General features: G+C 40.2%; 1 long non-coding RNA gene across 1 annotated transcript; it reads left to right on the top strand.

Moving 5' to 3' along the window:
* Positions 1-74: 74 nt before the first annotated feature.
* LOC140465582 (uncharacterized) lies at positions 75-16,993 on the top strand. The gene is made up of 3 exons (XR_011955125.1): positions 75-156; positions 2,752-2,871; positions 16,899-16,993. It is a non-coding gene; the product is annotated as an uncharacterized lncRNA (long non-coding RNA).
* Positions 16,994-27,123: the final 10,130 nt, after the last annotated feature.

Raw genomic sequence — 27,123 nt, 5'->3', positions numbered from 1 at the left:
GTAGTTTTCCCCATCCGTGTTCCCCACTTACTCAGTGCCTCTTGTCACCGAATGGATTTCTAGTTCCGGGTGCGCTTTTCTCCACCATCAACAGACGCAACAAAAGAGAAACGACATTTCGCACAAGGAACTATGGGAATAAGCTTTACTTTAAATGTTAGTTAAAAGGCCTAATCATAAGTTCTCCAATTGTATCATCGTTTTTCAAATGCTTTGACACGCAAGTATTACCTTGCAGGAATTTTAGTTTTTATTTGTGGTTTGCAGGAAAGCTGGACTGTCTGGTAAACTTCTGACTTGTTAGCATTGTAGTGGGAGTGGCTGTGAGGTTGGAATTCTTGCTCGAAAACGCAAGAAACACTTTGCAGATAAGGCCGTAACTAGAAACTTTCAGGTGGATGATTTAGAAATAAACAGCTTTTAAATAAACAAAAGGGCTTTTGTGGAGAAACGGTTAGGTGTCTCTATCTCTGAAATAGCCTGTGCTGGAGGTGACCTAACATATCTAAACAGGCTGTTTTTTTAAAAAAACTATAGCCCAGAAAAGGTAAAGGACAAAATAAATTGCTCGTGTATTTTGGAGTACAAGGCAGGAGAAATCTTAACTTCAGTTTTGTAAAGCAAAAGCCAAACATTGAAACATTAAGAACATTTGTATAACTATCATGATTTTTTAAAAAAAATTATAAACTAAAATAGATTACCTAGTTTGTTAAAATTTAGTTAGTTTGGCTGACTAGAATTTACAGTTTTACTGGGCTGGTACTTGTGTCCTGACGTTTTTTTCCAATTTGCTCAAATGCCCTGGTTTTCAGATTCCTTAAGCCCCTTTTTCTTTAAACCTGCCTCTTGTATTTACATTTAGCAAAACTCAAAACCTGCTTGCCCTGGGAATTGGCATGCCATTCACTTGTCAACCTAACTCCAGCAGATGCAGAAATTCTTCTCTTTTGAAATTTGAAGCCAGCACGGAATCATCCTGGTGATGACAGCCAACCATGGGTCGTGCAGTCAGAGATGTATAGCACGGAAACACACCCTTTTGGTCCAACTTGTTCATGCCAACCAGATATCCTAACCTAATCCAGCCCTATTTGTCAGTGCTTGACCCATATCCCTCTAAATCCTTCCTATTCATATACCCATCCAGATGCCTTTTAAGTGCAGCTTGAAAAACCCAAACATATAAATGGAAAGTAGGAATTTTCAGCATTGTTTTGCCTGAGGCCCACTGAAGATGTTACCTAGTAAGGTAACGAAACGTCTGGAAATGAACCTTGCAGCTCAGCGAGCAAACCAACATCCAAAAGTCTGATGGTGATTTACTGATGGACATCCTTCAGGACTATGCAAGGTGGCAGCAAACTTGATTGGGCCATGTCATGTTTCATCAAACTTTCCACTAGAGATACATTTGTTTGTTTATGATAATTTTCATTCAACTGTTTTTAAGAAAATAGGGCAGAAACGTTATTGAAACTGAGGTCTGTCATTTGCAACAGCTGTCTTCATTAACTTAACAAGGTCGCCAACTCTGACTGGAACATATTCTGGGAGATGTCATCACATGACAGCCAAAATGCCTCCAATATTCTCATGCTGTTGGCAAGCACAACATGGATATCATCACGGAGCTCTACCTTACTAAGTGATTTAAATGGCTCCTGGCTTTGACATTTGAAAATCTAGGTAGCCTATCATTAGTGCATAATTTAGTCTTTTTAAGATGCCAGAGGCCTTTATAAATATTTTATTATTGCATTTGAAAATAATTGACAAGTTTTAAAAAGTCCTAATCATTATCAATTGTGCATTCTGTCTCAGCAGACAGCATTTAATGATATCTAGCCCAAAAAGGTATCTCTGCTTCTGAAGAATGAGGCAGGTTTCTGAGGGATATTATATTCTAATTGACTATTTCTCCGTAGTCAAAAACTTCTTAAAGCTGACATTCGATCAATCATGTCCATGTTTGTGCCTAAACTCAGACAGCGACAAAAGGAAACCAGAGTATGGCCTGTTGAAACAAAGTTTTTTCCAAGCTTGGATCTCATTAGTGCAATTTTGATTAAAGAAGCAACCAATCACAATTGGCTCATGTATAGTATACAACTTGGAAACAAGTTCATCAAATGTATGAGCTTTTTATGAAGAATATTGTGGTTCGCATGAAACTAATAATAATGAACTCTAAAAGTATTGTGATCAAAACAGCAATCAATCTACAATTAAAACAGAAAAATTAATTTCCAGCAACACCAGTACGAATAAAGATTAATAATTAAAGCAGCAAAGTACTACTGATGTTAACTACAAAGCACAAACAAAGGTATCAAGATCCAAGTACTCAGCACCTTCAGGAGTCAGGGAGCAAGTAGCTTTAAGTTATGAGCAAGGCAGGTAGCAAAAACAGCTTCAGGCAAGACAAGATGGGCAATTTCAGGCTATAGTCATAGCACAAGCAAGCAGTTTTACTTAGACATTGCAATCAAGTTGTAAGTGTTGGCATAAGTGCAACAGTAATCAAATGACAAAAGAGATTATGGTGTAATTTTACATAATTTAAATCATATGCACTACAATTAAGCAATGTGCAATGGATAGTGATTAATTTATCCCAGAGGTTAAGATCATCCAGGAAGCTTTTTCTGGTACTTCCCTCCCTTCCTCTTGTCCAAACATCCCCTCAGAGTTTCCCTGCCTAAGACTGAACTTGCATCTTTTTCTTGTTTCTCTCCTGTATTTCCCTAGTTCGCTCTCCCAGCTCAACTCGTCCATGAGAAACACCTCCTGCTCTCTTCCTGTTCTGAGTAAACAGTTGACCACCCAACTTTTCCTTATTGGTTTGGATGAAAAACCATCTAGAAAACGGTATTTTAGAACCACACCGATTCATATTCTTGTTGAAGAAGAACTTTTAGGGATGAGTTATTACAATGCGATGGAATTTTAGATTATGTTTGAAAGTGAGCCAAGGTGTAATTATTACAAAGGAAATAATGAAGATATGAGGAACAAATTCTGAGGTGAATTGGGAAAATACATTAAAAGATATGGTGATATACAGGAACACAGTCTTTAAATAATTACTACATGGTTTACAGTAGTAATTATGCATTTCTTCAAGGCATAAGATTACAAAAGGAAGGGTATGAGTTGCCATTGATAATGGTAAACTTAAGGGCTAGAAGGATTTCAGAATCCAACACAGGAGAACCAATAAACTGAAAGGGAGAATAGAATATGAATGTAAACTAGCAAAACATGAAAACAAACTGTAAAAGATTCTAAAGATAACTAAAAAGAAAACATTTGGCCACAAATTGTAGGTTCATCATACTCAGTCAGGAGACTTTATAAGGGAAATAGAGAAATAGCAAATAATCTAAATAGTTAATTTATGTCTGGATTCATTGATGATAATTTTTTTAAAATCCCAGAATTAGAGAGGGGAGAGAAAACAGAGATACAGACCTGTTAACCATACCTCAGTAGTAGAGAAAACGACCTAATTTATTTATGAAAGATGTGATATATATACACTTGGATCATAATGATCTGATTAGGCATAGCCTGCATGGATTTGTGAATGGGAAATCATGTTTGACAAGCCTTTTGGGGATTTTTGAAGATGTTACAAACAGAATTGATAAAGGCTAAGTCAATGGATATAGCATACTTGGGACTTTCAGGAAGGTTTTGCTCAACGTCCCCCACATGAGGTTGGTAAGCATATGATGAGAGGTAGATAGACTGGCATGATGTAGGATTGGTTTACAATCTCTAAATAGTCTAGGAATAAAGGCATTATTCTTGCATTGACAGGCTGGATCACTAGAATTAGTATGTGAACCCCTGCTATTGCCAATGACTTGGATATGGGAACCATATGTAATATTTTCAAGTTTGTGGATGACAATGTTAAGTGGGAATGTGTGTTGTGAAGAAAATGCAAAATAGCTTCAAGATGATCTACTGAGTGGGCAAGAAATTGGCAGATGGAATATGATAAGGAAATAAAAGTGAAGTTGTCCATTTTTGTGGAGGCCTGCATCCAGAGTATTTCACAAATGCTAAGAGATTAGAAAATGTACTTGTACAAAAAGAATCTTCATTTTGTCGTCAATCAGTCATTGAAGACTGATGTGAAGGTGCAGCATGAAATAAAGAGATCTAATTGACCACAGGAGTAGCAAAGTCTTGCTTCAATTGTAGATATTTCTAATCACCCTGTTCAAACATGTTATGACATACATCTGGGCTGTCAGGAGCTGAATCTAGGCTTTCTGGCCCAGAGTTTGAGACACTCCCACTTAGAGTCACTGACAAGTATAGCAAAGAAACAGACCCTTCGGTCCAACTCATCCACGCCAACCAGATATCCTAACGTAATTCAGTCCCATTTGCTAGCACTTGCCCATCCCTCTAAATCCTTCCTATTCATATATCCATCCAGGTGTCTTTTAAATGCTGCAATTGTACCAGCCTCCTCCACTTCCTCTAACAGCTTATTCCTTACATGCACAACCCTTTGCATGAAAAAAGTTGCCCCTTAGGTCTCTTTTACATCGTGCCCCTCTCACCCTAAACCCTCTAGCTCTGGACTCCCCCACCCCAGAGAAAAACACTCTCTCATATTTATCCTATCCATGCGCCTCATGATCTTATAAACCTCTATAATGTCACCGCTCAGCCTCTGATGCTCCAGGAAAAAACAGACCCAGTGTATTCAGCCTTTGGATACAGAACTGGTTCAAACGTAGAAGACAGAGGGTGGTGGTGGAGGGTTGTTTTTCAGACTGGAGGCCGGTGACCAGTGGAGTGCCACGAGGATCGGTGCTGGGTCCTCTACTTTTTGTCATTTACATAAATGATTTGGATGTGAGCATAAGAGGTACAGTTAGTAAGTTTGCAGATGACACCAAAATTGGAGGTGTCATGGACAGCGAAGAGGGTTACCTCATATTACAACAGGATCTGGACCAGATGGGCCATGGGCTGAGAAATGGCAGTTGGAGTTTAATTCAGATAAATGCGAGGTGCTGCATTTTGGGAAAACAAATCTTAGCAGAGTTTATACACTTTTAATGATAAGGTACTAGGGAGTGTTGCTGAACAAAGAGACCTTGGAGTGCAGGTTCATAGCTCCTTGAAAATGGAGTCGCAGGTAGATAGGATAGTGAAGAAGGCGTTTGGTATGCTTTCCTTTATTGGTCAGAGAATTGAGTACAGGAGTTGGGAGGTCATGTTGCGGCTGTACAGGACATTCGTTAGGCCACTGTTGGAATATTGCATACAATTCTGGTCTCCTTCCTATTGGAAAGATGTTGTGAAACTTGAAAGGGTTCAGAAAAGATTTACAAGGATGTTACCAGAGTTGGAGGATTTGTGCTACAGGGAGAGGCTGAACAGGCTGGGGCTGTTTTCCCTGGAGGGTCAGAGGCTGAGGGGTGACCTTATCGAGGTTTACAAAATTATGAGGGGTATGGAGAGGATAAATAGACAAAGTCTTTTCCCTGGGATCGGAGAGTCCAGAACTAGAGGGCATAGGTTTAGGGTGAGAGGGGAAAGATATAAAAGAGACCTAAGGGGCAACTTTTTCATGCAGAGGGTGGTACATGTATGGAATGAGCTGCCAGAGGATGTGGTGGAGGCTGGTACAATTCTAACATTTAAGAGGCATTTGGATGGGTATATGAATAGGAAGGGTTCATAGGGATATGGGTGGGGTGCTGGCAGATGGGACTAGATTGGGTTGGGATATCTGGTCGGCGTGAACAGGTTGGACCGAATGGTCTGTTTCCATGCTGTACATCTCTATGACTCTAAATCCTCCAACCCTGGCAACATCCTTGTAAGTCTTTTCTGAACCCTTTCAAGTTTCACAACATCCATCCAATAGGAAGACCAGAGTTGCACACAATATTACAAAAACATCCTGAACAGCCGCAATATTACCTCCTAACTCCTGTACTCAATACTCTCACCAATAAAGGAAAGCATACCAAATGCCTTCTTCCACTATCCTATCTACCTGTGACTCTAATTTCAAGGAACTATGAATCTGCACTCCAAGGTCAATTTGTTCAGCAACACTCCCTAGGACCTTACCATTAAGTGTATAAATTCTGCTAAAAATTGCTTTTCCAAAATGCAGCACCTCAAATGTATTTAAATTAGATACCATCTTCCATTCCTCAGCCCATTGGCCTATTTGATCATGATCCCATTGTAATCTGTCCACTGCACCCCCAATTTTGGTGTCACGTGCAAACTTACTAACTATACCTCCAAACCATTAATATAAATGAAAAAGTAGTGGACCCAGCACCAATCCTTGTGGCACTCCACTGGTCACAGGCCTCCAGTCTGAAAAACAACCCTCCACCACCATCCTCTGTCTTCTATCTTTGAGCCATTTCTGTATCTAAATGGCTAGTTCTCCATGTATTCCATGTGATCTAACCTTGCTAACCAGTCTCCCATGAGATACCTTGTCAAACACCTTATTAAAGTCCACAAAGATCACATCCATCACTCTGCCCTCATTAATCCTCTTTGTTGCTTCTTCAAAACCTCAATCAACTTAGTGAGGCATGATTTCCGATGCACAAAGCCATGTTGACTATCCCTAATTAGTCCTTGCCTTTCCAAATACATGTACGTCCTGTCCCTCAGGATTCCCTCCAAACAACCTGCCACCACCGATATCAGGCTCACTGGTTTATAGGTCCGTGGCTTATCCTTACCACCTTTCTTAAATAGTGGTACCACGGTAGCCAACCTCCAGACTTCCGGTACCTCACCAGTGACTATCAATGATACAAATATCCCAGCAAGGGGCCCAACAATCACTTCCCCAGCTTCCCACAGAGTTCTAAGGTGCACCTGATCAGGTCCTAGAGATTTATTCACTTTTATGTGTTTCAAGACATCCAGCACCACCACCTCTATAATGTGGACATTTTTCAAGATGGTACCATATATTTCCTCACACTCTATATCTTCCATGTCCTTCTCCACAGTAAACACTGATGCAAAATATTCGTTTAATATGTCCCCCATCTTCTGCGGCTCCACATAGGCTGCCTTGCTCACCTTTGAGGGTCCCTCCTCTCCCTAATTACTCTTTTGTCCTTAACATATTTATAAAAACTTCTTGGACTATCTTTAAACCCTATTTGCCAAAGCTATCTCATGTCCCCTTTATGTCCTCCTCACTTCCCTCTGAAGTATACTCCTAAGGATTTTGTACGCATAAGGATTCACTCGATCTCTCCTGTCTATGCTTGACATATGCTTTCTTCTTTTTCTTAACCAAAACCTCAATTTCTCTAGTCGTCCAGCATTCCCTACACCTCCCAGCCTTTCCTTTCATCCTAACAGGAATATGCTGTCTCTGGACTCTCGTCTCATTTTTGAAGGCGCCCCATTTTCCAACCATCCCTTTACCTGCAAACATATGCCCCTAATCAGCTTTTGAAAGTTCTCGCTAAGTACCTAATACCACCCTATTATTCTTACAGATAACTGAAATATCATTACAAATTTGTTTTTCAATTTCCTGCTATTAAGGGGTCTATAATACAATCCCAATAAGGTGATCATCTCTTTCCTATTTCTCAGTTCCATCCAAATAACGTCCCTGGATATATTCCCTGGAATATCCTCCCTAAGTACAGCTGTAATGCTATCCCTTATCAAAAATGCCACCCCCACCTCCTCTCTTGCCCCACTTTCTATCCTCCCTATAGCATTGTATCCTGGAATATTTCCCTTTCCATCCCCGAGCCACATTTCTGTAATTGTTAGGATATCCCAGTCCCATGTTCGTATGCCTTGAGTTCATCTGCCTTCCCTGTTAGGTCTCTTGCCCTGAAGTAAATGAAGTTTAATTTACTAGTCCTACCTTGTTTTCTGTTTTGTTCCTTCCTGCCCTAACTGTTTGACTCGCTCCCTTTCCCACTTGTACCAGTCTCAGATTGATCTCTTTCCTCACTATCTCCGTGGGGCCCACCCACCCACCTTCTCAGTTTAAATCCTCCCAAGCAACTCGAGCAAATCTCCCTGCCAGTATATTAGTCCCTTCCAATTCAGGTGCAAACCATCCTTCTTGTACAGGTCACTTCAACCCCGGAAGAGATTCCAATGATCTAAAAATGTGAACCCTTCTCCCATGCACCAGTTCCTTAGCCACGCATTCATCTGTTCTATCCTCCTATTCCTACCCTCACTAGTTTGTAGCACTGGGAGTAATCCATATATTACTGCCTTCGAGGATCTCCTTTTTAAATTCCTGCCTAACCTTCTATGTTCTCCCTTCAGAATCTCATCCTTTTCCTATTCTATGTCATTGGTTCCATTGGGTACAATGACTTCCTGCTGGTCCCTCTCCCTTTCAAAAGCATTCTGCACTCTCTGAGACATCCTTGCTCCTGGCACCAAGAGGCAACACATCATTCTGTTTTTTTGCTGTTGGCCACAGAAATGTCTGTCTATGCCTCTGACTAGAGAGTCACCTATCACACTCAATTGCTTGGAACCCATTGTACTCCTAATTACATTAGAGCCAGTCTTGACATCAGAAACTTGGACGTTCATGCTACATTCCCTTGAGAGTCCATCATCCCCTGCATTTTCTGAAACAGCATACTTATTTGTAATAGGGATAGCCAAAAAAAGACTCCTGCACTACCTGCCTACCTCTCCTGGAGTTAACCCATCTGTCTGACTGTATCTGCAGCTTTTCTCCCTTCTTACAACTGCCATCCATCACACCCCCTTGCTCTCATAAATTCCTCATTGCCTCTAACTGTCGCTCCAGCCGATCCATTCAATCTGATAGGTTTCACAACCAAAGACATTTCCTGCAGACATAATTCTCAATAAAATGAAAACTCTCCCTAAACTCCCATATCCAACAAGATGAGCATATCACTTCACTAAGGCCATCTTTGCTCCTTCACAATCTACAGACCCAGAAAATAGCACTGTCTTATTGCTGTTAACAAAAAACACAACTCCAAGCTAATGCAACACTTCTGATTAAAATTTAAAAATATAAGCTATGAGACAAATTTCAATAAAACATAGAATCAAGAAAGAACCCATTCTGTTTACTATTGTAGATTTACAGCAAGTCGACACTGAAAAACTATTCACTTATCTGTTCCCTGTGCTGCGAGCTCTCCCAAACAGTTTCCTCCAAGATCAGTTGTGAATTTCAGTGTAAAGTTTTCCAAGATGCATTCCAATGTCCAGGGATACATGAATTCAAACAGCAATGCAGTAGCTGCACGGATTCATGTGTGGGTCTCTTTCTCTGTCTCTCCTTCACTGACCATGTGCTGCCTATTCTCTATCCTTCTCCCTTTTAAAAGTGCCATTGTTTTGACTTCTTTTCCTCCAAAATTCCAAAACAATGCAACAGCATATAAAACAGTTGTTGCTGTTCCTGGAATTCGAAGAATGTCTCCAAAACCAAAAACACCTTGATAAAAGAGCAGCTCTTACAGCCAGAATTTTTTCCCGTCCTCCATCTTGGGTTACCCAGAATGACAGTTTTTCTGAAGATTGCCATCAACAAAGTATTTGAGCAGACACACGCTGTAATAAACAATGTGTTACAGGCCAAGGGAATGTATAATCTGGCAGTCTGAACTTTTGGGCTTAAAACAACATTTTGCGACATTCATGTAAAGTAGACTTGCAGGAGACCTCATGGACACAAATACTGAACTACATTTTATGTGGCCTTGCAGTGATTGAAATAAAGAAGTCCCAGTTGAAACAGTTTCTATTTGATTAATTCAACAGTCATACTTGCCAAGCAGAAAGCCAAGTCATAGAGTCGTAGAGATGTACAGCACAGAAACAGACCCTTCGGTCCAACTCATCCATGCCAACCAGATATCCCAACCCAATCTAGTCCCACCTGCCAGCACCTGGCTCATGTCCCTCCAAACCCTTCCTATTCATATACCCATCCAGATGCCTTTTAAATGTTGCAATTGTACTTACCCACACCACTTCCTTGGACAGCCCATTCCACACACGCATCACCCTCTGCATGAAAATGTTGCCGCTTAGGTCTATTTTATATCTTTCCCCTCTCACCCTAAGTGTACTGATCATCTACATTTGCCAACAATAAGGAAAGAAAACTCCACTCAAACATTATGGGAAGCACAACCAACATTTTTAATTTAGATTTCCTCTAATTAAAATCAAACCATGAAATTCCTGTGTCCATCACATCTTCCTAAAAGTATATAAAGAATACTATAGGAATGTAAATTTGAATCATTAACAATGCTATGCATGAATCTTGTATTTAGTCAAAAAACATGCTTCTCATAGAATCAGAAATTTAAAACACGGAGCATGGCCATTCAGTTGATCGTGTTATGGCATATAAGAAAGCACTATCAAGCCTATTCCTACTTTCTAGTTTGTGTGCAGCCTATAGGTTTTATAATTTCTAATGCATACCCAAATACATTTTAAATGTAATGAATTCTTCTTTTTCTATGCCCCATTCAGATAGTTGTAGAACCGCATCACTGTCTGGATGAAAATATTTTTCTTGAATCTGCTTTAAATCTCCGAACTCTTACTCAAACTATTCTCCTTGATAACTGACCCCTTAACTAAGGGGTCAATATCCAGATTCCTTATAATTTTATACATTTCTATGAGATGTTCAACTGGTCTATTTTGTTTAAAAACAATCCTAGCCTTTTTAAACTTTCCACAATACTAAAATGTTCCATGCAACATTCTGAGGAATCTTCTTTGAAACCTCTACTGTTATCACATCTTCCTTTGGTGCAGTGACCAGAACTGAATGCAATATACCAATTGCGGCTTCCCTAGTGTTTTGCACAGTACCAGCAATCATTTTCCTCCCTTCATGGCTCTAGTATCCAAATCTTAGCCAATCAAGGCAAATGTCCTAAACGTCTTCTTAACCACCTAATTACCTGTCCAGCTTCAGGGATTTGTGGACATAAAAATCCCTTTGTTCATTATTACTTTTCATCTTATTACTCCTAAAAAGATAAATGTTTTTAGACTCTTTGAAGTAACTGCATTGGTTCTTAATATTATAACATTTCCCCACTTCAGTGCATCAAGTACTTCCGGTTCTACTTCTCATTCATACTGGAATACTAAATTAATTATACATTAGCACAACCGATGGGGATGACCCCACATTTAAGAAACTATAATATAGATAAGGTTAAGAAGTCACTTTTGGGAGTGGTGTTCAAACCCACTCACAGTAATCACACAATAAGATGGCATTATAAGAGAAGAAATAATGGAAATTTGTGAGAAAGTTACAACAATACTCTTTGGGATTTTAATCTGCATATAATAGACTGGATGGGTCAAGGTAGCCTAGAAGAAGAATTAATAGAATATTTTTGGGATATTTTCATCGAACAGCACATCTTGGAGCCAACCAAACAACAGGCTATATTGACCTGGGTGTTGTTCAACAAGAATAATTATTGACTTAATGGTGAAGTAGCAGCAATCATAGTATGATTGAATTTTACATCGAGCTTGAAGAACCCAGGAATGGATTCAAGACCAGTATTTTAAGATGAAATACAGACAAGTATGAGGGCATGAAAACCAAGCTAACTAAAGTTAACTTGCAGATTAGGTTAAGGGATAAGTCATGAGAGATACAGTGGGAAACATTTAAAATAATATTTCAGATTACATAAAAAGTCAGATTACTTAAAAATAGCCCCATTACAATGAGAAAGAAAATTTCCAAGGGAAGAACTCACAGTGACTGTAGTCAACTACAAATATTAAAGGTAGCATCAAACCAGAAGAAAAAAATATATAACTGCACAAAGATGTTTGGCTCATTGGAGGATCAGACAATTTTTTTTTAAATAACGCGAAAACTGATCAAAACATTTAAGGAGGGTAACATTAGAATACAGAGAATGAGCCAGAAGTATAAAACAAAGATAGTAAGAGTTTCTGTTGAAATTTCAAAAAGAGTTAAAATGAATGTTGGTCCTAAATAAATAGAGTCTGGGGAATTAATAATGGAAAAAACGAAAATGTAGATGAAGTGAACAGGTATCTTGCATTGATTTGCAGTATAGAGAATACAAATAACATCACAGAAATAGGTTTAAATCAGGAAATGGAAGGAAGGAAGGAACTTATGATAATTATAATGACCAAGGAATTGTTGGAGATACAGGATGACAAGTATCTGGGTCCTTACACACTCCATCCCAAGGTCTCAAAATAAGTGACTAGTGAGTGATTTAGATTTAGCTTCCCAAAATTCCCTAGTTTTAGGGAAGGGTCCATCAGAAGATTGTAAATGGTTCATTTAACAGGGGAGAGAGACCAAAAGCAAGAAACTACAAGCCAGTTAGAACATAAGAACTAGGAGGAGTCGGTCATCTGGCCCTTTGAGCCAGTTCTGCCATTCATGGCTGAACTTTTCATGGACTCAGCTCCACTTACCCACACTTTCACTGTCTTCCTTAATTCCTTTATTGTTCAAAAACATCTATCTTAGCTTTAAAAATGTTTAAGTATAGCGTCAACTACTTCACTGGGCAAAGAATTCCATAGGTTTACAACCCATTGGGTGAAGAAGTTTTTCTCAGTTCAGTCCTAAATCTGCTCCGACTAATTTTGAGGCTATGCCTTCTTGTTCTAGTTTCACCTGTCAGTGGAAACATCCATCTTATATATTCTGTTGATGATTTTATATGTTTCTATAAGATCCCCCCCTTCATTCTTCTGAATTCCAATGAATAGAATCCCAATCTACACAGTCTCTCCTCATAAACCAACCTCCTCAACTCTGGAATCAATCTAGTGAACCTCCACTGCACCCCCTCAAGTGCTAGTACATCCTTTCTCAAATAAGGAGACCAAAACTGACGCAGTATTCCAGGTGTGGCCTCTCCACCACCCTGTACAGCTGCAACATAACCTCCCTGCTTTTAAACTCAATTCCTTTAGCAATGAAAGACAAAATTACATTTTGCCTTCCTAATTACTTGTACCTGCAGACCAACCCTCTATGATTCACCCACAAGGACACCCAGCTCCTTCTGAATAGCAGCATACTGCAACTTTTTACCATTCAAGTAATAATTCTTTTTACTGTTACCCCTTACCAAAATGGATGACTTCACATTTATTAACATTGTATTCCATCTGCCAGAACTTTGCCCACTCAAAGCATGTGTTCCTCTGCAAAAGTTTCACAGTCCTCTGCTTACTTTGCTCTGCTACTCCTCTTAATGTCATCTGCAAACTTTGACACACTACACGTGGTCCCCAACTCCAAATCATCTAAGTAAATTGTGATTATTTGCAATCCCAACACTGATCCCTGAGGCATACCACTAGTTATTGATTGCCAACCAGTATAGCACTCATTTATCCCCACACTTTGCTTCCTGTTAGTCAACCAGTCCTCGATTCATGCTAATACTCCCATAAAGTATTATCTTTATCTTGTGCAGTAGCCTCTTGTGCGGTACTTTGTCGAAGGCCTTTTGTAAATCTAGGAACAACCACATCCACTGGGTCCCCGTTATCCACCTTGCTCATAATGTCTTCATAGATTTCCAGGGAGAACTAACCATTTGGATACAGAACTGGCTCAAAGGTAGAAGACAAAGGGTTCCTTTTTCAGATTGGAAGCCTGTGACCAGTGGAGTGCCACAAGGATCTGTGCTGGGTCCATTACTTTTCATCATTTATATAAATGATTTGGATGTGAGCTTAAGAGGTAATAGTTAGTAAGTTTGCAGATGACACCAAAATTGGAGGTGTAGTGGACAGTGAAGAACATTACCTTGGATTACAACGGGATCTTAATCTGATGAACCACTGGGGTGAGGAATGGCAGATGGAGTTTAATTTAGATAAATGCGAGGTGTTGCATTTTGGAAAAGCAAATCTTAGCAAGACTTATACACCTAATGGTAAGACTCTTGGGAGTGCAAGGTCATAGCTCCTTGAAAGTAGAGTCGCGGGTAGATAGGATATTGAAGAAGGCATTTGGTATGCTTTCCTTTATTGGTCAGAGTATTGAGTACAGGAGTTGGGAGGTGATATTGTGGCTGTACAGGACATTGGTTAGGCCACTGTTGGAATACTGCATGCAATTCTGGTCTCCTTCCTATCAGAAGAATATTTTAAAATTTGAAAGGGTTCAGAAAATATTTACAAGGATGTGGCCAGGGTTGGAGAATTTGAGCTGTAGGGAGAGATTGAATAAACTAGGGCTGTTTTCCCTGGAGGATTGGAGGCTGAAGGGTGACCTTATAGAGCTTTATAAACTCATGAGGAGCATGGATAGGGTAAATAAATAAGGTCTTTTCCCTAGGGTCGGGGAGGCCAGAACTAGAGAGCATAGGTTTAGGATGAGAGGGGAAAGATGTAAAAGACATCCAAGGGACAACTTTTTCACGGAGAGGATGGTATGTGTGTGTGTGTGGAATGGGCTTCCAGAGGAAGTGGTGAATGCTCAAACAATTGCAACATTTAAAAGGTATTTGAATGGGTATATGAACAGGAAGGATTGGAGGGATACAGGCTGGGTGCTAGCAGGTGTGACTAGTTTGGGTTCGGATATCTAATTGGCATGGACGAGTTGGACCGAAGGGTCTATTTCCGTACTGTACATCTCTATGACTCCAATTCCAAAACATCTGTTAAGCTTGACCTGCCTTTCATAAACCCATGCTGCATATGCCCAATGGGACAATTTGTATCTAGATACCTTGCTATTTCTTCCTTGAAAATAGACTCAAGCATTTTTCCCAATACAGAGGTTAGGCAAACTGGTTATAATTCCCCATCTTTTGTCTACCTCTCTTTTTAAACAGTGGCGTCATATTTGCTGTTTTCCAATCTGCTGGAACTGCCCCAAGGTCCAGTTATCTTAATATCAGTCATAGAGAAGAAGTTAGAAGCTATCATTCATGGTGGTGTAGCAGATTAGAAAAGTTCATGATATTAAGACAGAGTCAACGTGGTTTTATGAAAGGGAAATCAGGTTTAACCAACTTATTGGATTTATTTGAGAAGGTAATGTGCTGTAGATAAAGAACATCTGGTGGATATATCGTACTTGGATTTTCAGAAGGTAAATGATAATGTGCCACATTAAAAGTTATTACTGAAAATCAAACCTAATCATGTAGAGGTAATATATTGACATGGATAGAAGATTTGATGGCCCAGAAGAAACAGCAAATCAGCATAAATGGGTCTTTTGCTGGTTTGCAAGATATAACGAGTGATGGGCCTCATGAATCATAAATTTTTACAATTTATATAAATGTAAAGGTATGGGGTTCCTAAATTGATGATACAGAGACAGGTAGGAAAATCAGTTGAAAAGGACATGAGGAAACTACAAAGGGATAGGGACATGTTAAATGATGGGCAATAATGTGGCAAATTTAATACAATGAGGGAAAATGCGAAATTGTCCATTTTGGCAGGAAGAATATAAAAAGCATATTATCTAAACGGTGGGATGTTGCAGAGCTCTGAGCTATAGAGGGATCTGAGTGTATGGTACATGAATCACAAGAGTAGTATGCTGGTATGGCAAGTAATTAGAAAAGCTAATAGAATGTTATTAATTATTGTGAGGTGAATTGCACATAAAGGTAGGTAGTTATGCCTCAGTTACAAAGGACATTGGTGAGAACACACCTGTAGTATTTTGTACAGTTTAGATTCCTTATTTAAGGACAGATGTTATTGCTTTGAAAGCAGTTGACAGAGAGTTTACCAAACTAATTTATAGGGTGGGTGAGTTGTCTTGTGGGAAAGGTTGCATATGCTAGTATTGTATCCACTAGAGTTTAGAAAAGTAAGAGGTGACTGGTGAAGATATAAAAAGATCCTGAAAAGTCTTAACAAGGTGGATATGGAAACAGCATTTCCTGTTGTAAAGTAATTTAGAATGAAGGACACTTTAAAAATAAGAGGTTGCATATTTAATATAGAGATGAAGAGAAATATGTTCTCATGAAGGGTCATAAGCATTTGAAACTCTCTTCCTCAAAGTGTGGTGGAAGTAGAGTATTTGAAAATATTTAAGGTAGAAGCCAATAGGTTCTTGATCAGCAAAAAGTTGAAAGGCTATCAGGGTAGGCGGGAATATGTAATAAAAGTAATCAGATAAGCTAAGATCTAATTTAATAATGGAACAATACTGACAGACTCCTAGGTCCTAATTCCAATGTTGGTATGTATGTTTATCATAGTCAGATGTAAAGTTCGTTCGCCCATGCCTAAAATTTAAAGATGTGTTCCCTGCTCAAACCCGTATAACACTTTCCCGTTTATTAAACAGTCATCCTGTGACCTCAGTAAAACTGATAGTTTAGGAATAGTTTTGATCCATGAAACTGTCCACTAAATATCAGATAACGGGGAAAGACTGAAGTTAAGTTCACTTTAAAGCATGAAAAATCAATGGGTATCTAACTCATTCATGTATAATTTGCTGTTAAACTTACTTCAGGATTATCTTCTACACATAAAGAAACTTACATTATTCATCAATATATGTGGTAATTTTTGAAAACTTACAGAAGCTTTGGAAATTGCTTATAAGGGACCTTTTAAAGTTGAAGACCAGTTTTGGCTGTAATGATAAAATACTGTACTTCAAACACTGATATTTTTGCAAATCATTTTGATGATCAGACTATATTTTTCTTACTTTCTGCTACACATTTAATCACAGGTTTCATAGTCTATTACTTAACCGTAGAGTGGTTGTTTGAGATCAATTATTCTACTTTTTTACGTGTTGTTTTTGCATCTATGATTAGTAAAGATAATAATTGTATAACTTTTATAAATTCCAGAAGATGAATTTCCAACCCAGTATGCAGTGCCCAAGTTTGTAGAAGAGGAGAGCTCTGTGTTTGCAATGTTCTTCCCATTAAAGTTATAAAAATAATGTAATTTTCATGCATGTTTTATGTTGCCAGTCTCTGCTTTTTACTGCTAGATAGCAGATGATCATGTAGGTACAAGTCAACAGTAAAATACCCTATTTAACTGCAACATTCCAGAAAAAAGCCCATTTAAGATGCCAGCTGCAAAAGAATCATTGCCTTTTTCAACACAGCAAGTCACAATGCAATGAAATGATTGTGTGACTGCGTCAAAATGTCAAGTAACATACTTATAAACATGATGAACAAAGTTCATATCATTGTTAGTTGTTAAGCTTTGTTAGAAATATGGACAAAATATGCTATCTAGTTAAGAATTTTCTTCAAAGAAGTTAAAAATATTAAAATGCGTGGCAAAAAATTGCATTTTGCCATGGAGCTGATACATTTTATGAAGGAGCAAATTGCCTACACAACTACAAAATACTACCATCAGTTATCAGCACTTTAATATTCAGTGAATCTTAACCAGCAAAGCTTTTACAGTATTTGTTTATGCTCGAACCAGATGGCAGCACTATACCTGGAGTATCAATTTAATCATCTAGCATTCAGAATACAACTAGTTATCACACATTTCTTCAAAGCAGTCACCAGTAGGCTCAAGTATTGTATGAAAAATAATACTGTGGAACTTTCAGTTTGTAGCCAAATATATTTGTTACCAGCTATTAAAAACTGAAGTTTCGATGATCCATGATGACTGAACACTGACAAAAAGTGAAGACATAATGGAAAACAATATGAGGCAAATAGTTTATCAACAGGTTAATTAAGTTTGGGAGTGGGATACTTGTTCAAAATAACATGTAAATTCTTTTGCATCAAATTTACATCAGATTAACAGGCCATTGAGCTCAATTTTTCTATACTGGTGTTTATATTCCTTACAAGCATCCTCACATCTTATTTCATCTTCTTTTATTGCCATATCTCCTTTTATATAATGATAACAACATTTTAGAATCAGATTTCCTTAAAACACAATGGGAGACTGCTATCAAGTCCTCCAGTCATTGCAATAGGGGTCACATGTTCAAACTACTTATGAGCTGATTTGAAGCAGCCTCATCATTGGAAAGGCCACTAACAGCTGGGTTACTTTTTGGGAAAATTATGGTGATTTTATATCTTAGTGTATCAAAGGCTGAAATATCTTACATTCCATTGTCCCATGGAGTCTAAGGAAAATTTCTACATAAATGATTGTCTCAGCATGATCTAGTAGTTGTAGCAGAAGAGCATTGAAATTTCATTTAATGGATACATGTTCAAGGTGCAAGAAGACATCACAGTTGCTGGGGGTGGAGGGGTGAGGAGGGAAGAGACGAGAAATAGAAAGAGGGTACTGGTATGAGGGAAAGAAGACATTACAGCAGGAGAAAAAGGTCAGAGTGACAGCATAAAGAGACCACATTATAGTAAAGGAAGAGATGGCAATGCAGTGTGGAAAAGTATATCTGTTGCAAGAAGTTTGAGGTGGGGTTGAGGGGGCATTATAGTGAAGATATGGAGGATAGCATGGCACAGGAATAGTGTGCCACAGCAGGGGAAGAGAAAATCACAGAAATGAGAAAAAGGTCTTTAAGTTGATCAGCAGAGGATATTGTGGTGGGAGCAGGAAGAGACAGCATTGGAACTTGCAGCAAAATAGAAGTGGAACACAAGAAATGAATGATTGGCAAGTTGAATCAGGCTATGATCAGGAGCAGAGGGCGGAAGAGCATCCTTGAGCAACTGGGAGGGGCAATCCACTGCTCATAGTCCATGAGTACTAGACAAAGCATTGATTTAGTGGAGCACACAGTTCCGAGAATCCACTCATCAGCCATAAATTTTAAAATCAACCACAAAGTTCTATATTTAATGTTAATGAGTATTCTATATTTTCTTGATGAGCACTAAGATGTCAAAAAATTTGATGTCATAAGAACAATTGTGTGAGTAGTTGGTTAGTATGTATTTGATAGATTAGATTAGATTACTTACAGTGTAGAAACAGGCCCTTCGGCCCAACAAGTCCACACCGCCCCGCCGAAGCGCAACCCACCCATACCCCTACATCTACCCCTTACCTAACACTACTGGCAATTTAGCATGGCCAATTCACCTGATCTGCACATCTTTGGACTGTGGGAGATTAGATTAGATTAGATTAGATTACTTAGTGTGGAAACAGGCCCTTCGGCCCAACAAGTCCACACCGCCCCGCCGAAGCGTAACCCACCCATACCCCTACATCTACATCTACATTTACCCCTTACCTAACACTATGGGCAATTTAGCATGGCCAATTCACCTGGCCATGACTGTGGGAGGAAACGGGGACACGGGGAGAACGTGCAAACTCCACACAGTCAGTCGCCTGAGGCGGGAATTGAACCCGGGTCTCAGGTGCTGTGAGGCAGCAGTGCTAACCACTGTGCCACCATGCCGCCCTTAGTTTTTAATAGTATGTATTTAATAGTTCAATTGCCTCTCTACAACCCATGTTGGTGGCAGAGGGACGATTATCAAAGTATCTTGGCAAAATTTAATCCCCTCCTCCCAGGAAAGGTTGCAGGTTGGAGGCATTTAGAGTCATAGAAATGCACAGCACGGAAACAGACCCCTTGGTGCAACTCATCCACGCCAACATGATATGCTAAATTAATCCCATTTTCCAGCACTTCCCCATATCCCTCTAAATTATTTTTATTCATATAACTATCCAGACGTCTTTTAAATGTTGTAATTGTACCAGCATCCACTACTTCCTCTGGCAGCTCATTCCATACACGCACCTCCTTCTGCGTGAAAAGATTGCCTCTTAGATCCCTTTTAAATCTTTCCCCTCTTACCTTAAACCTATGCCCTTTGTTCTGGACTCCCCCACCCCAGGAAAAAGACCTTGTTTGTTTATCCTATCCATGCCACTCATGATTTTATAAACCTCTATAAAGGTCACCCCTAGCCTTTGAAGCTCCAGGGAAAACAGCCCCAGCCTATTCAGCCTCTCCCTATAGCTCAAATCCTCCAACCCTGACAACATCCTTGTAAATCTTTTCTGAACCATTTCGAGTTTCGCAACATCCCTCCTATAGGGGGGAGGCTAGAATGGCACACAATATTCCAAAAGTGGCTGAACTAATTTCCTGTAAGCTGCAACATGACCTTCCAACTCCTAAATTCAATGCTCTGACCAATAAACCAAAGTCTTCTTCACTATCCTATCTACTTGCGACTCCACTTTTAAGGAACTATGAACCCGCACTCCAAGGTCTCTTTGTTCAGCAACACTCCCCGGGATCTTAACCACTAAGTGTCCTGCCCTGATTTGTCTTTCCAAATGCAGCACCTCACATTTATCTAAATTAAGCTCCATCTGCCGCTATTTGGCCCATTGGTCCATTCGATCAAGATCCCATTGTACATAGAGGTAACCTTCACTGTCCACCACATCTCCAATTTTACATAGAACATAGAAAAGTACAGCACAGAACAGGCCCTTTGGCCCACGATGTTGTGCCACGATTTAATCCTAATGTAAAATATAGTAACAACCTACACATCCCTCAACTCACTGCTATCCATGTGCATGTCCAGAAGTCGCTTAAATGTCCCCAGTGACTCTGCTTCCACCACCATGGATGGTAACGCATTCCATGCATTCACAACTCTTTGTGTAAAAAACCTACCTCTGACGTCTCCTTTATACCTTCCTCCTACTATCTTCAAACCATGACTTCTCGTACCATTCAATCCTGCCGTGGGGAAAAGTCTCTGGCAATTGACTCTATCTATTCCTCTCATTATTTTGTACACCTCTATCAGGTCTCCTCTCTTCCTCCTTCTCTCCAGAAAGAAAAGTCTGAGCTTATTCAACCTTTCTTCATAAGGCAAGCCCTCCAGTCCAGGCAACATCCTGGTAAACCTTCTTTGCATCCTCTACAAAGCCTCAGTATCTTTCCTATAGTAGGGCGACCAGAACTGGACACAATATTCCAAGTGTGGCCTCACCAGGGACTTGTAGAGCTGCAACAAAACCTCACGGTTCTTAAACTCTATCCCCCTGTTGATGAAAGCCAAAACACCATATGCTTTCTTAACAACCCTATCCACTTGGGTGGCAACTTTGAGGGATCTATGTACTTACACACCCAGATCCCTCTGTTCCTCCACACTACCAAGAATCCTGTCTTTAATACTATATTCAGCATTCGAGTTTGACCTTCCAAAATGCATCACTTTGCATTTATCCAGGCTGAACTCCATCTGCCATTTCTCAGCCTAGCTCTGCATTCTGTCTATGTGGCGCTGCAGCCTGCAGTAGCCCTCTATACTATCGATGACACCTCCAACCTTTGTGTCATCTGCAAATTTACTAACCCACCCCCCTCAACCTCCTCATCCAAGTCATTTATAAAATCTACAAAGAGCAGAGGCCCAAGTACAGAGCCCTGCGGGACCCCACTCAACACTGTCCTCCAGGCAGAATACTTTCCATTACAGCCTTCTGTCAGCCAGCCAATTCTGAATCCAGATAGCCAAATCTCCCTGTATCCCATACTTCCTGACTTTATGGATGAACCTACCATGGGGAACCCTACCAATGCCTTGCTGAAATCCATATACACCACATCCACTGCTCGACCGTCGTCGATCTGTCTTGACACCTCCTCAAAGAACTCAATAAGATTTGTGAGGCATGACCTGCCCCTCACAAAGCCGTGCTGACTGCCTTTAATCACACTATGCTTTGCCAAATAGTCATAAATCCTATCCCTCAGAATTCTTTCCAAAGCTTTGCTGACCACTTTTGGTGTCATCTGCAAATTTACTAACTATACCTCCTATGTTCACATCCAAATCATGAAAGCAGTGGATCCAGCAGCAATCCTTGTGGCACACCACTGGTCACAGGCGTCCAGTCTGAAAAGCAGTCCTCCACCACCACCCTCTATCTTCTAACTTTCAGCCTGTTCTATATCCAAATGGCTAGTTCTCCCTGTATTCCATGTGATCTAGACTTGCTACAGTCCACCATGAGGAACCTTGGCAAACACCTCAGTGAAGTCGATATAGATCACATCCACCACTGTGCCCTCATCAATCCTCTTTATTACTTCAAAAGCTCAATCAAGGCAGTGAGACATGATTTCCCATGCACAAGGCCATGCTGACTATCCATAATCAGTGCTTGCCTATCCAAATACATGTAAATCCTGTCCCTCAGGATTATCTCCAACAACCTGCCTACCACCGACATCAGGCTCACTGGTCTATAGTTTGCTGGCATTTCCTTATGACCTTTCTTAAACAGTGACACCACGTTTGCCAACTTCCAGTCTTCCAGCACTTCACCAGTAACTATTAGTGATCCAAATATCTCAGCAAGGTGCCCAGAAATCACTTCCCTAGCTTCCTACAGAATTCTAGGAAACATTTGATCAGGTCTTGGGGATTTATCCACTTTTATGCATTTCAAGACATCCAGCACCACATCCTCAGTAATATGGACATTTTTCAAGGTGTCGCCATCTATTTTCCCACATTCTATATCTTCCATACCTTCTCCACAGTAAACAATGATGCAAAATATTTGTTTAATATCTCCCCCATCTCCTGCGGTTCTACACATAGGCTGCCTTGCTGACATTTGAGTGGTCCTTTTCTCTCCCTAGTTACCCTTTTCTCCTTAATGTATTTGTAAAATCCCTTTGGATTCCCCATTAACCATACTTGCCAAAGCTATTTCACATATCCTTTTTGCCCTCTTGATTTTCTTCTTAAGTATACTCCTACTGCCTTTATACTCTTATGATTCACTCAATTTCTGCTGTCCATACCTGATATATGCTGCCTTCTTTTTCTTGACCAAACCTCAATTTCTCGAAGTCATCCAGCATTCCCTACACCTACCAGCCGTGCCTTTCACCTAACAGGAACATACTGTCTCTGAACTCTTGTTATCTCATTTTTGAAGACTTCCCATTTTCCAGCTGTCCCTTTCCCTAAAAACATCTGCTCTCAATCAACTTTCAGAAGTTCTTGCCTGTCAAAGTTAGCCTTCCTCCTATTTAGATCCCATCAATATTTAGATCCCTTTTCCATCTCTATTTTAAAACTAACAGAATTATACTCACTGACCCCAAAGTTCTCCCCCACTGACACCTTTTTTCCCAAGAGTAGGTCACGATTTGCACCTTCTGTAGTAGGTACATCCACATACTAAATCTGAAAATGTTCTTGTACATACTTAATAAATTCCTCTTCATCGAAACCCTTAACACTATGGCAGTCCCAGTCAATGTTTGGAAAGTTAAAATCCCCTACCATTACCACCCTATTATTCTTAAAGATAACTGAAATCTCCTTACAAATTTGTTTTTCAATTTCCCACTGACTACTGGGGAGTCTATAGTACAATCCCAATAAGGTGATCATCTCTTATTTCTCAGTCCCACCCAAAACTTCCCTGGACATATTCCCAGGAATATCCTCCCTAGTACAGCTGTAATATTCCCCCTCCTCTCTTGCCCCCTTTCTGTCCTTCCTATAGAATTTGTGTCCTGGAACATTAAGCTGCCAGTCCTGTCCATCCCTGAGTCATGCCTCTGTTATTGCTATGATATCCTAGTCCCATGTTTCTAACTATGCCCTGAGTTCATCTGCTTTCCCTGTTAGGCCTTTTTCATTCAAATAAATGCAGTTTTATTTATCAGTCCTTCCTCGTTCTCTGCTTTGTTCCTGCTTATCCTGACTGCTTGACTTGCTCCTTTTCCTAACTGTTCCAGTCTCAGACTGATCTCTTTCCTCACTTTCTCCCTGGGTTCCCCCATCCACCCAGGGAGATAGTGAGGAAAGAGTTTAAATCCTCCCGACTAGCTCGAGCAAGTCTCCCTACCAGTATGTTAGTCCCCTTCCAATTTAGGTGCAATCGGTCCTTCGTACACAGGTCACTGCTACACCAGAAGAGATTCCAGTGATCCAAAAATGTGAACCCTTCTCCCTTGCACCAGCTCCTCAGCCACATATTCATCTGCTCTATCCTCCTATTCCTACCCTCACTACTTATGGCACTGGGAGTAATCCAGATATCATTACCCTTGATGACCTTTTTAAACTCCTACCTAACTTCCTATATTATCCCTTCAGAATCTGTTCTTTATTCCTTTCTATGTTGTTAGTTCCAATGTGTACAATGACCCCTGCTTGCCCCACTCCCTTTCGAGAATATTCTGCACTCAGTCTGAGATATCCTTGATCCTAGCACCAGGGAGGCAACACACCATTCTGATTTCTTGTTATCGGCCTCAGAAACTTCTGTCTCTGATGAGAGTCCCCTATCACAATTGATTAGTTAGAACCTGACATACCCCTCATTACATTAGAGCCAGTCTCAGTACCAGAAACGTGACTGTTCATGCTACATTCTCTTGAGAGTCCGTCACACCCTAAATTTTCCAAAACAGAATACTTATTTGAGATAGGGATAGCCACAGGAGATTTCTGAGCTACCTGTCTCCCTCCACTACCTTTCCTGGAGGTAATCCATTTACCTGACTGTATCTGTGGTTTTTCTCCCTTCCTATAACTGCCATCCATCACACCCCCTAGTGACTGTAAATTCCTCATTGACTCTGCTGCTCTAACTAATCCATGAAATCTGATAGGATTCACAACCAAACACACTTACTGCAGATATAATAATCAATAACATGCAAACTCTCCCTAATCTGAAAGGAAAAGCACTTCACTATAAGGAAGGCCACCTTTGTACCTTAATCTACAGTCCCAGAAAATAGCACCATCTTACTGCTCTAAAAAATACTGTTCCTGGCTAACTTAGTACCTATGTTTTACATTTTTAAATTTTAATCAAGAGACAGATCTCAGTACAACATATAACCAAAAAGAACCCACTCTACTCACTATTGTGGATTTACCAAAAAAAGAAAGAGCAAGGAACTTGTCTGTTCCTGTGCTGTGAGCTCTCCCAGACAGGTTCTTCCAAGGTCAGCTGTGATTTTCACTGTTTATTAATTTTTCTTAGATGCACTCTGATATCCAGAAATACTTGAAATCAAACAGCAAAGATTCAAAGGCACTGGGTGGGGACCCTGCCAGTTCCCTGGCAATGACCTGATTAAGTCTAGGATGGACAAGCTCTTTGATGGCCATCTCACAAGACTGCCCACAAAGGTCCTTAAGTGAGCAATTAATGCCACTTTAAGGGTCTCATCCTACTTACGTAGGTATTGAAGCACTAACTCCCCTACCCAGGGAAAAGACCTTGTTGATTTACCCTCTCCATGCCCCTCTTAATTTTATAAACCTCTGTAAGTTCACCCATCAGCTTATGAAGCTCCAGGGAAAACAACCCCAGCTTATGCAACCTCTCCATGTAGCTCAAACCCTCCAATCTTGGCAACATCCCTGTAAATATTTTCTGAACCTTTTCAAGTTTCACAACATCCTTAAGATAGGATGGAAACCAGAATTGCACACAATATTCCAAAATTCCAATATTCCAATGTCCTGCAACATGACCTCCCAACTGCTATACTCAATGCTTTGACCAAAAAAGGAAAGCATCCAAAATGCCCTCTTCGCTATCCTAACTACCTGCGACTCCACTTTCAAGGAACAATAAACCTGCAGTCCAAGGTCTCCTTGTTCCCCAGGACCTTACCATTCAATGTATTAGTCCTGCCCTGATTTGTCTTTCCAAATTGCAGCACCTCACATTTATCTAAATTGAACTTCAACTGCCACTCCTCGGCCCATTGGCCTTCAGTACTGTTGTACTCTGACATAGAAGAAGATGTGCTGTCTGAGGCAAAACAAACCTCAATCCAAATTCATAGAGACATACAGATGTAAAGCACGAAAACAGACCCTTTGGTCCAACTTGTCCATGATGACCAGATATCCAAAACTAATCTAGTCGCACTTGCCAGCACCTGGCCCATATCCCTCCAAACCCTTCCTAGTCATATAAGCATCCAGATGTCTTTTAAATGTTGTAATTGTACCAGCCTCCAACACCTCTGCTGGCAGCTCATTCCATATACAAACTACCCTCTGCATGATAAAGTTGCCCCTTAGGTCCTTTTTATATCTTTTACCTGTCACCCTAAACCTATGCCTTCTAGTTGTGGACTCCCCCACCACAGGGCAAAGACTTAGTCTATTTATCCTATCCATGTCCTTTATGATTCTATAAATGTCTATAAGGTCACCTCTCAGCCTCCGACAGTCCAGGGCAAACAGCCTCAATCTATTCAACCTCTCCCTATAGGTCAAATCCTCCTACCCTGCCAACATCCTTTTAAATCTTTTCTGAACCCTTTCAAGTTTCACAACATCCTTCCGATAGTGTTATGACACTGGGTAAACCTTCCTTCTTAATTTAAACCAGCAAACGTCTGAGTCTCAGAACTTTTATCTGTCACCTGTTTCATTCTATACTGTGCCCTCTTTGGGTACTGTTTAGCAAACTCACCAACTCTACTTCATCTCTCCCTCACCTCCAATATACAGTCTAAGTGTGAGATCTCTGACTTTGGTCCTGTCAATTTTTCTTGCATTTCTAAGGGCCTCTCACTTCATGCCCAATTGTTAATTCGAAGGGAGTGAACTGAGTAGACTTGTTGGGGCATCTCTAATGGCAAACAATACGAATGGGATACCTTTATGTCAATCATTCAGGTAGTTCTGACAGTATGCTCTAAACAGGGTCTTCAAGGTCTGATGCCGCCTTTCTAAAGCTCCCTGGGATTCAGGATGATATGCACTGGATTTAAAGCGCTGTATACCTAAGCTATCCATAACTTCCTTAAACAGCCTAGCAGTAAAATTTGACCCTTGGTCCATCTGAATCTCTCTGTGAAGAAAGCTACCAACTTCTCTACCACCTTTTTTGCCTTGATACTCCGTAATGGAATTGTCTCCGGAAATCTGGTAAACACAACCATTATGGTTAACAAGTACTGGTTCCCACTTTTAGTTCTCGGGAGGGGACCTACATGATCAATTATAACCCGTGTGAAAGGTTCTTCAAATCCGGAATTGGCAACAAAGGTGCTGGTTTTATTTCAGACTGTGGCTTACCTACCATTTGGCATTTGTAACACTTACAGCAAAAGTT

Source organism: Chiloscyllium punctatum, chromosome 42, assembly GCF_047496795.1.
Source record: "Chiloscyllium punctatum isolate Juve2018m chromosome 42, sChiPun1.3, whole genome shotgun sequence".
Lineage (NCBI taxonomy): Eukaryota > Metazoa > Chordata > Chondrichthyes > Orectolobiformes > Hemiscylliidae > Chiloscyllium > Chiloscyllium punctatum.
This window is presented reverse-complemented; position numbering and strand designations above follow the sequence as displayed.